Genomic DNA, 12375 nt, shown 5'->3' on the forward strand with positions numbered 1-12375 from the left:
TACGAAATGAAAAAAACAGTTTTCAAATAAGTAACGATTTGTTGTACATTAGAAGTTATGATAGGTGTTGAATATTTATTTACTATCATATTGTGTATGTTAAATTTGAATTTAATTATTTATCATTATATATGAAAAACAATTTTGAGCGGTGACAGTCTATATTACTAAATATATTTTATAAATTTTATTTTTGATATATTTATTAAAACAATTTTTTTTACTTTTATTATTATAGTAGGTTAATAAAATTGTTTCTGAAAATATTGCATTTACTATATTATTAGTATTTAATTATCTATATAAAATATATAAAAATGGATTTCTGTCTGTCTGTCTTTTATACATCCCTAAACAGATGGACAGATTGTGACGAAATTTGGTTCAGAGATATATTAGACCTATGGGCATAAGATAGACCAAGTTAAAAAGTGATAGACCCAACTCTAATAGATGGTTGTCATTAGTTTCAATAATAAAAATAATTATTTGTTTTTATGTGTCCTTTGTTTGTTGCCATGGAAACAAACATGCTATAGCAACCATCTATAAACAAATTTCATTGTAAATCTCAAAATGTCGGTATGAGAACCTCCCGGGGTTGGGCCTATTACTTTTAAACTTAGTCTATAGGTCTAATATATCTCTGTACCAAATTTCGTCGCAATCGGTCTGGCAGTTTAGGAATGCAAACAAACAAACAGATGGACAGAAACTATTTTACAGGTAACAAATTTAACACACAATTGACAATATGAGACATATAAGAGGTAGAAATTTTAACGGGCTACGAAGTGCACGGGTTCAACTAGTAAAACAATTCAGATATTATTATAATATATTATATATACAATACATGTAGATTGTAGATATATGTTGATCAATATATATGTAGATAATACATGTATTGATATGCAGATTAACTTAAATATCAAAATAAATATTAACCCATTCAGAGAAAGATATTATTAAAATTTGAGTTATATAAGTTTATATAATATAGCATTATATATAGCTTAATATTTAATAATATCTTTCTTTGAATGGGGTTTTTTTTTATTGATAGCTTTAAGTTACAACTACAACCTCAACAATGGGTTAATATTTATTTTGATATTTAAGTTGATCTGTATTGTAATAATGTCAGAATTTTTTTACTATTTATATAAATATATGTGTATATTTGTATTATACTTCAAAACTTTGAGTATGATCAATCTAATCCATATTATACAAAATGATTCATAAAGCATATTTACCTCTATATTTTCCTTTAATGATGAATTTATTAGAATTCTGTTTTTTGACAATTTTAAATATACTTAAAAATCGTATTTTAAATTTCTTGAGATTTGTGTACTACTTAAAGAGTGCCTTGTGGAGATACAAACTTCTGTTTCTTATTTTTACTGTAAATTATTTACTAGATAATATTTTTAAAACCTTTTATGCACTTAACTAAATAATTTAATATTAAGAATAGTAATTTTTAAAAATGGTTTTACAAAAATATGAAATAAATATAATCTGGAGGGTGGGTATGATCTGTTCGAAATTTTAGTGGATGAAATTACAGTGATTGGAAAAAACTTATCAAAATTCAAGTGATTGAAATGTTGTATGATTGTAGTGTATTAATAATGGTTGGAAATATATAAATAGTATAAATATTAAAAAAAAAAATTTAAGTTTAATGTAAATAAATAAATAATTACCTATTATAATGTAACTAAAAGAAATTTAAATTTAAAATGTTGATCTATTCCTCTCAAATACTCCAACAAATTATAACCTGAATCATCTATATATTATGTACCTTTGTTACACTTCTTTAGTATAAATTGTGGAATCATACTACTATCTTAAATAATACCTCAAGTATTATCATTTGTAATAAGATATGTTTTTCAATTTTACTTCGACTAAAAAGTCGACAACAAAAATTCAACTACAAAAAATGTAGATCATATTAATTAAATATTCGATTATTTGTTTTTCGACTAAAATATAAATTAATCACATGCCATTTCGATCATATTTTATCGATCACTAAAACTTCGACCAAATAGCTTTTATAAAGATTATATATTAGGTAGTAATAAATTGGGCGCAACTCATATGAAGTAATATTTGTTCGGATGTTGATGAAAAATATATCGATCTTTACTTACTAGATATAATTAATGTGCGTTTCGCGCATACGCGTTTGATAACGGTAGTAGAAGAATAAATCGTCTGCCTCTGCCATTTTTCAAAAAGTGTCGCCTCACCGGCCAAACGTCCAGAAATAGTAGTATAATTTTATATAATGTCTAACATTTATAATTTAGGCTATTTGTTTTTGTCCTTGTATTATCACTTTGCAAATTGATATATTAATCAGATCGCCTGTAAATCAATACCTCAGTAGCAGTAGTGGTAGTGACAAATCCGTACGACACATATGGAAATCTACAACTCGTAACATGATGTTATGTAAGCGTTCATGGATTTATATGATACATTAATTATATATTATGTTAGATAAAAAGAGAGGTTAGATAAAGAAAGAGAGAGAGAGAGAGAGAGAGAGAGAGAGTGTTGAATGAGAAAAAGAAAAAATTATCTTTATATACATACATAATATAACTGTTCATCAAATAGAATAATCATAACTAATAAGATATTATACATACACGCGTGGTCCACATGTATAATATTTTTCAAATAATAGATGGTTGTCGGTAGGTAGTATTATAGCTTATAATTATTGTACTATACTATATTTTAGTTTTACCTGTATATTGCAACAGTATTTGCAGTGAGTAGTGAGTGAGAAACAAATTTATAGCGTTTTAGTTTATAAGCATCAATTATAATATTATGTTTTATGAAGTCAAACGCAGATGCACGAGAATATCACGACAATGACAATTGAATGCTATTTTATAAGATTCATCAATTAAAAGGTTGAGAGTTTCAAAATTCTCTTATTTGTTTATAATAGGTTCTATTGCAGATCAAACTGGGAATTCATTATAAGTTTAAATGTTTAAAACCGGTTTAAAAACAAAAGCTTAAAATGAATATTTCGTCAATTTTTTTTTTAAAAAAGTGCACATTTCTTAATTTTAGATTCTAAATGAAGAGATGAATATATTGATTTTGCAATCAAATTAATTATTAAAATTTAACACATCCACTATGGTGACTCACTCTACACTTACTGTACAGTAGATTATGGTACATTTTAAAATTTATTTTGTTGTAAGACCTGTAAATTATTTAACTAATGTACTAATTTATCAATTCGATTGTATATACTATACTCTATAATTGTATTATTAGTTATTTTTATAACATTTTAGTTGATCATTGGGTATACAATGAATTCACTGTATAGTATATTAAATAATTAGATGTTAATAATAATAAGCTATTTCGTATGAGTTAAACGTGGACTGACTGTGGTCTCAACAAAATTCCTTTTGTACTCCAAAGCTAAATGGAATATTTTAGTTACTCCGTCAATATTTAAGTTTAACAATACATGAATATAAATAAATATGAAACCATAAACTTAGATATGTGTATTTAACATTTATATAATATTATAATCATATCATATATGATAATCATATATTATATTAAAATATCATATATTAGAATTGACATTTTTTAACGGAAAGCGAAGTGCCCGGGGTCAGCTAGTATAATATATAATATAATACGATTATTATTAAAGATATAATATGTATATGTATACCTATACTAGCTGACGCCGTGCACTTCGTTGCTCGTCAAAAATGTCAATTCTATATAAAATGATTCAAAATTTGTTTGATTTGTTATATTTTAATATTTACGGTGTTCAAAACGTAGACATTTTCATTTTGAATCTCAAAAAACTTGTGTAAGCACCACTTTAATAAGCGAATTTTATAAAATGCTCTCTTGTTGTACACTACAATTGTGATATGAATGTACTATGTAAATTCTAAGCCTCCATCTATCATTGTTCAGGCTCTAAGTTTATCAGTCAGTGAGTTAGTCAAGTTATGTTATAGCCATTAAAAGCTTGGTGTTGCCCATGAGACTCTCTTATAATTATGCGAGTAGTACATTTTCAGGTAGGTAATGTGAGGGAAAGATGTGTACGTACGTTTATAATATAAGATAACCCTTACGATTCAAAGTTATATATATTTTTTTTTTACTACAGTGAATAAGATACAATAGTGTACCATCTCGTGGTTTTTATATAGTTGGTGTAACAAACATGTGTTATTGATACATTCATCACTTCATTCTTTATTATTACTTATTTAATTGTTATTAACAACCAATAGCAACTATTTATAAATAAAAAATAATAAACTTGTGCATGGTGAAATTATACCTAATATTAATCTATTTTCAAAATTTTAAATCGATATATTTTAACTCAATGGGTTCGGTTCTATGTTGATTATTATTAAAGTATACTTTCCTTTATATATAGAGATATGTATACGAATACCGGCCAAACCTAGGATACACAAAATAGTTGGGTCTAGGACTTTTCGGTTCTGACATTTCGATGAAAATGACAAAATACATAATACACCTAGTAAAAATTATTTTTGATAAAAAATGATGTGTAATTTCTATAGTCTCGTGTAAAAGATTAAGTTAGTAAGAAAAAAAATATTTTTATTACCTATAATATTACCAGCTAATTTAACTTGCATCAAAATCAACACACTATTTCATAGAAATGTGTAAATAGATTTTTATTCTAATTAGCTTATAACTAATTGAAATATATTAAAATATCGTGTCTATACACAAACATAAATAATTAAACAAATAATAATAATATATCATGAGTAAAAGTTTCAAGTCACAATTGATTATCTATATATATATAAAAGAAAAGTGTACTTTACCAATAACCAACGCAGAGCCGAACCTATTTGAGTTATCGACTTGAAATTTCGAGGATAGATTTTTATAATAATTTCATCGGGCACTAAGAAAGGATTTATCAAAATTTAGATTTTAAAGGGTTGATGTAAGTTTGTAATATACGTAGGGTTTACGATAGAAATTTTTGTTTATAAATGGTTGGTATGGGGGTTATAAGATTTGAGAATAATATTTATTTATTAGTGTTTTCCATTGGTAATATATAAAATTAATATAATGAATTACCCGACGTTGCAAGGTAACCAAAAAAAAAAACATAAATATAAGTACTTTGAATATTTTCTATTTGTTTGTTTGTTTTTTTTTTTTTTGCTAAGTAGACGCCAGAATGCCAATTTTTGTCTATTATTATTATACGTAGATACCTACGTATCACATTTTATGTATAAAGATTACCCGGAACACGTTAGAAAATCAATTTATTCAATTTAATTGTTTGACTATTTTTTTTAAAAATGTCATCGATTGAAGATATTTTTGTCATTGGAATGTTGACACCTCAAATAGTTATACCAATTATCAGTGATGGTGCCTGCCTTTTTCGTTCAATATCGTTTCATTTGTTTAACACTCAAGAAATATGTCAGGAGATCCGAAATACAATTTTTTTGTATGTGTTTGATAATTGGAATAACTTTATTACTATGTCTTACAATTCAAATGGTGACAACTTTTCCACTGCTGAGGATTATGTTCGTGAAATGGTCAAGCATACTGTCTACGGTGGTTATTGCGAATTGGTTGCAGCTGGAAATATTTTCCCATTTTCATTTCAAATTTATTATATTAATAATCTTTATGCTAAATTCGGTGTAGATACATTTCCAGAGAAAATATTGCGTCTAAATGGAAATATTAATAGTGGTTATTATCGTTATTTTTCGCTAAAATATTCTATTTAGTAAAAAATATTGACTTAAAATGCTGGTATACACAAAAACTATGACAATTAATGAAAACAAAATTATGTTTTTCAATTATATTGACTTATGTATGAATAATGTTGAATTTATAAAAATTTGTTTTAAAGTATTTTTACTCGCAAATAAAATTATCTACAGAAAATAGAAAAAATTAGAATAAATCAAACATTTAGAATATTTATGAATAACTAAAAAGGATAAAAATGTATTTTAAAAATTCGATTTTGTCTTGAAAATGCCAATTTAAATATTTGGTGAAAAACAAATATCTACGATTATTGATTTTTGATTTTTTGATATAAAAACTAAAAAATATATTAAAAACTCACAGTATTGTATAACCAATATACATTCATCACTTCACTCAGAATCTAATATTTTCTGTTTTAACAATGTTAGATATTAAATTATTAAGTTTTCCGAAAGTATATTCATAATGTCTGAAAAGTCTGTTGTCATCAAATCTGCTGTTTCTCGTTCTATTTATTTTCAAACTAAAATTAATTTTAACTGTTTTAAAAATACATTTTTAGAAAATAAATATTTTATAATATAAATTATTGAACTATTATTTATTCTTATTAAGTGAAAATAAAATATTAATTTTTTCATGATTGATGTGAAATCTAAATTAATACTAACAACAAAAATAAAATGTTGTTATTCGCAATCGGACGAACATATAAACCATTACAGCAAACATCTCCTGGACAACGTACAAATTTATTGCAAAATGAGTTTCGTAGTTATTTAATTTTTTTTCCAAGGAGAAAATATAAAATATGCATAGCTACCCACTTCATATACAGTTTTCTCTATGTCTTTGATTTCTACAATGTTTGTACATACAAAATATTATGATTACGCATTTTCTCTATATATATCTATAATTTTTCGATTATTGACGATTGACATTTTTTTTATTTTACAGGCAAGTTTGTAAGATGGAGACAACGCGTATGGTTGTGTAATCGTTTTCTTAAGTATTAATAGATATTCAAAATTCTTGACATTTTTTCGTTATATTATATTGATTACAATTTTGTTGGATTACTACTTTCACTTGGTGCTAATCATATGATTTTATTTTCAACCAGTATAATATTATACACCAAATAATACTAAATAATATAGTCGTGTAATTAATATTATTTTGAAATTTGTAGATAACCGAAAAGTTTGTAGGTACCGTATATGCATGGTTCAGACAACAATATACAGTGACAATCATCGATAACGGCAAATTATTAAATTTTTTAAATCGGGAAATACTTTTTTTTGTCGTAAAAGCTCTTGAAATATAAAATTATTACTGATTAATAACATTTATAAAGCTGATAATACATACGGAATGTCACCGTACGCGTTAAATAATCAGGTGAATAATAGCACAATTGTATAATAATTAATAATTAAAGCCTATAGGTACTTTATTATATATTATATATGAGTAATTAATTAAAACAAAAACAATAAAGCAATATTAACTTACTATACAATAAATTATTGATGTAAGTTATAATTAAATTTACCTACTTAACTACTTACTGATAATGTAATAAATATAATGACATTGCTCCATAAAAGTCATAAAACCATACTTAATTATTTCGTCCATACGTAATGATAATAAACACAAAAACACTGTGGAAAAAAATTAAAGTGATAATAATTTAAACATGTTGGTGTTAAAATTATATTATAATAATTATCATAACGAGTGTGTTTTAAACGTAATCAAAATTTTATAAAATTACATATTACAATATTGTATAAAAAAAAAAGTACCGAAACCTGGTCTCACAAGGAATTAAATTAGGTTATGATTTTGTTTTGCTCTCAGTTGAGTGGATAAGTAATGTGTAATAATATTATTGTTACGCGTCATTTTATAATTAAATTTTATTTGAAAATATAAATTAGAGTGTTCTTAAATAAACATATTTAAAAGATAACGTTACTGCCAATAAAAATAATACATTTACGAATACCAAAATATTTTCCGAGTAATGAAGAAGCAGTACATTTTTTGAACATATTTTAGAATCTTTTTTAACATTTCTCTGACAGTCTTTAAAAATATAATGGTTCTTGCACAATATGTCACCTTTTGTAAACATTTTATTCATCGTGATTTGACATCGGCTTAATAATATTGTATCTATAAATGAAAATTGTCTTACCTTTATATGCAAAATGTTTGCTGTGTTAATTTTTTCATCAGTAGTGTGTAGGTTATATTGTGTAACATGTTAAATTATTGCTTTTGCACACCGAACAAAATTTCTGGCATCATTTTCACAATTATAGGATTTTAATAGTATTTCTATAATATATTATTATAAAAAAAAAAAAAAAAAAACAGTCATTGTTATAACTCCGATACAGTTCTCGTTTTACAGAAAATAATATATATTTTATACGAATTGCATTTTACGTTCACGTGATATTCCGTTTCTATAACTATTTAGTATTATTATTATTTTTATTAATACAATTTACGGTTTGTAAAGTATAATATTACTGCAGGGTTGAATACATTTTTTTTTTTTTTTTGAAAAATGTATAAAATGTATTAAGAAAATATTTTTCATTTAAAGATTGACTTTCATAAAAAATCCAATGAAGATAAAAAATTATTATAAATTATTATGAATATTATGACTTATTTTTATTAAATATATGAAAATAAGTTCAAAGAAATATACGAGTAATATGAATAAGATTTTAAAATGGTGTGCTATCTATAGCGCAAATTGCCATAATTCATAACAACACTATAATTTATAATTTTACAACGTCAAATTTTAATATTCATAAGATCTTTCATATTGCCTATTCTTTTGTATAAGTATATGTTTTACTATTGTATAGACTTATACACTCATCATTTCTATCATAACAACTTTTGAAGATTATATAATATGTATTAATATAGGTAGGTATTAACTGTGTATTTTCAAAGTTGTATGGTGCAATCAATGTAGTAATGAAATCATAAATACTCGGTTACCAAAGAACCATGTACATTTAATAGTATTATGCAACTATTTTGTTCCCTATAAAGACTTACAATACGTAAAAAATGTTGTACTGAATAGTAAATAATACTAAATAATAATTCAAACATATTTATATACAAATATATAGCTGGTATATAATATAAAATAAACAAAATTATAATGTACCTAAATTTTATTAAGTTTTTTGTTATTACTATCAATATTTGTAATTTGATAGTAAACATTTATAAAACTATATTTTATTAAGTTTTTTTTTAATAAATTGCTTATTCGGTGGAAGTACAAACCCAAAATATATGTAGGCACTTTTTTAATATGCTGTAAAATTCAATGATGTATAATATTATATACGGGAGGAGTATGTTATAATATAATGTCGAAGAAAGCGCATCAATATAAAAATTAAAAAATATACGTATGATATTTTTAGCTTACATAAAAGACAAAAAATGATGATTTTATTTTTAGTAACACATTAGTTAATGTTTACCATATGACCTACACGCAACTAATGTACTAGCTAGTTTTTCATTAATCCCACGAAAATGGCCTTACATTAGGTGTGTGTACAAGGTTCGTGAAAAGCTACAGACAAATTGATTAGTTTCCGGTTAATTTCACTGAGAGTCAAAATCGCGAGATCGTAATATAAAAGCCACAGTTTCAATCAGATATTGGTGTGCTATGACAGTATGTGCTATGTTTGTATGTATATATAAATAGGTTAAGTTTTTCTGTATCAAATCATCGCTGCAACCGATATTTTAACCTGCCCATGAGGGAGTGCCGAATTTTTACGTCAAATTATTAACACTAGCTGGTTTTGCAAATTGATCGATAAAAATATCTCACACGTAACATTTATGAAATGGCCGTATGCGTTTTGAAAAATCTAGTCGTTTAGTCTGAACTGCTAGAATCAGCCTACTAATGTGACTTATGTTTTGAACACAAAGCTATCAGCTATATTTAATTGTAAAAATTATATGGATGGATATAAATTTAAATTGCACTTTCTTCTGAAAGAATTTCCAAAAACATTGTTTACCAAGCACAAAATTCGTGTCTTAACTAGGACAACTTAAAAAACTGAAACTTCTGTATTGTATTTTCTACATTTTGCGTACATTTTTCGAATGGTATAATAAGAGTATAGATACAATACAATTAAAAAATTTATCATTTAAGTTATTCCACTAAGGAAGAAAAAAATTAAATAGATTAATAGATATAATTTATTTTATTTTATCAAATTGTTTTTGTTACGTATTAAATTTTTACCTGTATAAATATATAGTATACATAGTACCAGACAAAATAGCGGTAGCTGCACAACAATCTGAAAAATAAAATGTTTGTCACATTCAGGCAAAACATACAATATGTCAATATGCGGGTAATTTAAGGTGTCCCTTATTTATCAATAGCAATATTCCTTTAGTTTCACACTCTAAATGTGTGTATATACATAAGAATGAGCTACAAAAAGTTTTGGATCAATTAATTAACAATTTAAAATTGTTTTATACCTACTTTTATATGCAATGACCTAGTTGAATACATCAAAATATCATATTTTAGTGAGCTTAAGTCTCGAAAATAAAGCACAAAACATGTATACGTGGACCTACATAATTCATTTACTGACTTATATACTGCAAACAATTATGTACATTATAAAATTATTTACGCGTGATATATAGCGATATTAAATAATTTTTCATTTACTCATTATTAATATTAATAGATTTATAACAATAAATAATAATAATAGTCAAAAAGGGCGACAGCACATAGTAATATAATACAATAGATACGTTCTATTTATTATCAAAGTTATAATTTCTAAATTAAATAAAGCATTGTTCTCGGTTGTTGAAAAACGCTTTATATAGAGGAATACTTGTTCAAGTTAGAGTATAGAACTTTTATATTACATCCAATTCTATACTCTGCATGCATTAACTTACACAAAATATGTATAGATATTAGATGTATTATGTGTATTATAAGATTATTGTCGATCGTTATCAGACCCACGTTCTTCTAACAAAGGTATCTACTATAAAGTCATTTTTATAAATTACCTTTGATGCATATCACGTGTGTCGTGTGTGTAGGTATGTTAAAACTTATCAAGTATCATAAAACAAATTAGTTTTTCAATAAAATAGCACGCACAAATATAATTTCAAACGCATTATTTAATATAATGTTTATTTTTTTAAACACAATTAAGTAGGTAAGTAAGTATTTAAGTATTTCTGACTTTGTTGTGTATATTTAAATTTATGTGAAAAAAGCTCCTATATTAGGTATTCATGATGCAAGTACGTAATATCTAGCATAATATTTTGTATTTATCTTGCAATAAGCATATTGTCCCATTGACACTTACATAAATAATAAACAGCTTTTAGTAAACACTTTTATTTCAAAATATTAGTCAAAACTATGGTTTATTATAAATGATTATTGTTATCGAATTTTAAAAATGTGTTAACGAACTATGAGTAAAATGTACTCGTAAATGATTTTTTTAGGTAATATCATAATAGAAATATGATAAAAAAATATTTTTATTATAAAAGCTGGATTACTAACTAAATGTATACTCACAGTCACGTTTTATTTGCTGAACACGTAAATTCCAGCCGTATGTGTAGATTTTGCACGAAATATTTTTAAATATTTCTCAATGAAACATGTTTTTGCTTACAACGTAAGTTTAAGGTTTTAGCAATTTATTTGAATCGACGCACGAAGAGCTCGGACCGTTCTCCGCAAAAGATTGATGGACAATTGCTCACATGATGTCATAACACATTTATAGTTGACCAAGCAATTCTGGTATACGTATACAAAATCAAAATGAAATATTGCTTAAACTTGTGATCGAATTACAAGCAGCTAATACACAACAACAAAGTCAATTATAAATCATATTAATGAGTAATATTAATAATAATAAAAAAAAAAACGTTAATGGTATATGAAAAAACGAACCATGGCTCATAGTAGTTGCTACCGTTTGCGTATTACTGGGGAAGGAGGGGTAAGCGGTAAGTACCTATATTCATTGCCCGGCCGTCCGGGATCCTGCAGCAGTCGTCGGCTTATTTTGATTTATATTTTAATAAAGAGTTCGTAGTTTTTGGTGACCGAACTTGAATATGCTTGTAAGCCTTTGGCGTGCTTAACTTTATTGTTCAGTCTTCGGTGTTTAAGTATGTTTTTACGATGGTTCTTTAGGTTTATTAGGTATAAATGATAAATATTTAACAATATCCAGTAAATTGTAGATAACTACGCCATTCATGGAACTAGAACAATATTTGATTATAATTTATATGATAATGATTATATAGTATAGACGTTACATTGAATAATAAAATAATCCAGTTGAATATTGATTAACAAAATTTGTTTTAAATACTTAGATTAATTCTAATATACTAATAGATATATACTATATACATATC

At 25.2% G+C, this 12375-nt stretch overlaps 3 long non-coding RNA genes across 3 annotated transcripts; 1 reads left to right on the forward strand and 2 right to left on the reverse strand.

Annotated features, from left to right (window-relative positions):
* The first annotated feature begins 579 nt into the window (after nt 1-579).
* Nucleotides 580-7265, forward strand: LOC126550132 (uncharacterized). The gene is made up of 3 exons (XR_007604177.1): nt 580-726; nt 6802-6966; nt 7037-7265. It is a non-coding gene; the product is annotated as an uncharacterized LOC126550132 (long non-coding RNA).
* LOC126550130 (uncharacterized) lies at nt 5349-6820 on the reverse strand. The gene is made up of 3 exons (XR_007604176.1): nt 6513-6820; nt 6200-6364; nt 5349-5789 (listed from the first exon to the last, which is right to left on the reverse strand). It is a non-coding gene; the product is annotated as an uncharacterized LOC126550130 (long non-coding RNA).
* Nucleotides 7266-10156: 2891 nt separating the features above from the next.
* Nucleotides 10157-12295, reverse strand: LOC126550345 (uncharacterized). Its single transcript, XR_007604418.1, has 3 exons — nt 11900-12295; nt 11513-11803; nt 10157-10232 (listed from the first exon to the last, which is right to left on the reverse strand). It is a non-coding gene; the product is annotated as an uncharacterized LOC126550345 (long non-coding RNA).
* Between the last annotated feature and the right edge of the window lie 80 nt (nt 12296-12375).

This window comes from Aphis gossypii, chromosome 2 (genome assembly GCF_020184175.1).
Source record: "Aphis gossypii isolate Hap1 chromosome 2, ASM2018417v2, whole genome shotgun sequence".
Classification (NCBI taxonomy): domain Eukaryota; kingdom Metazoa; phylum Arthropoda; class Insecta; order Hemiptera; family Aphididae; genus Aphis; species Aphis gossypii.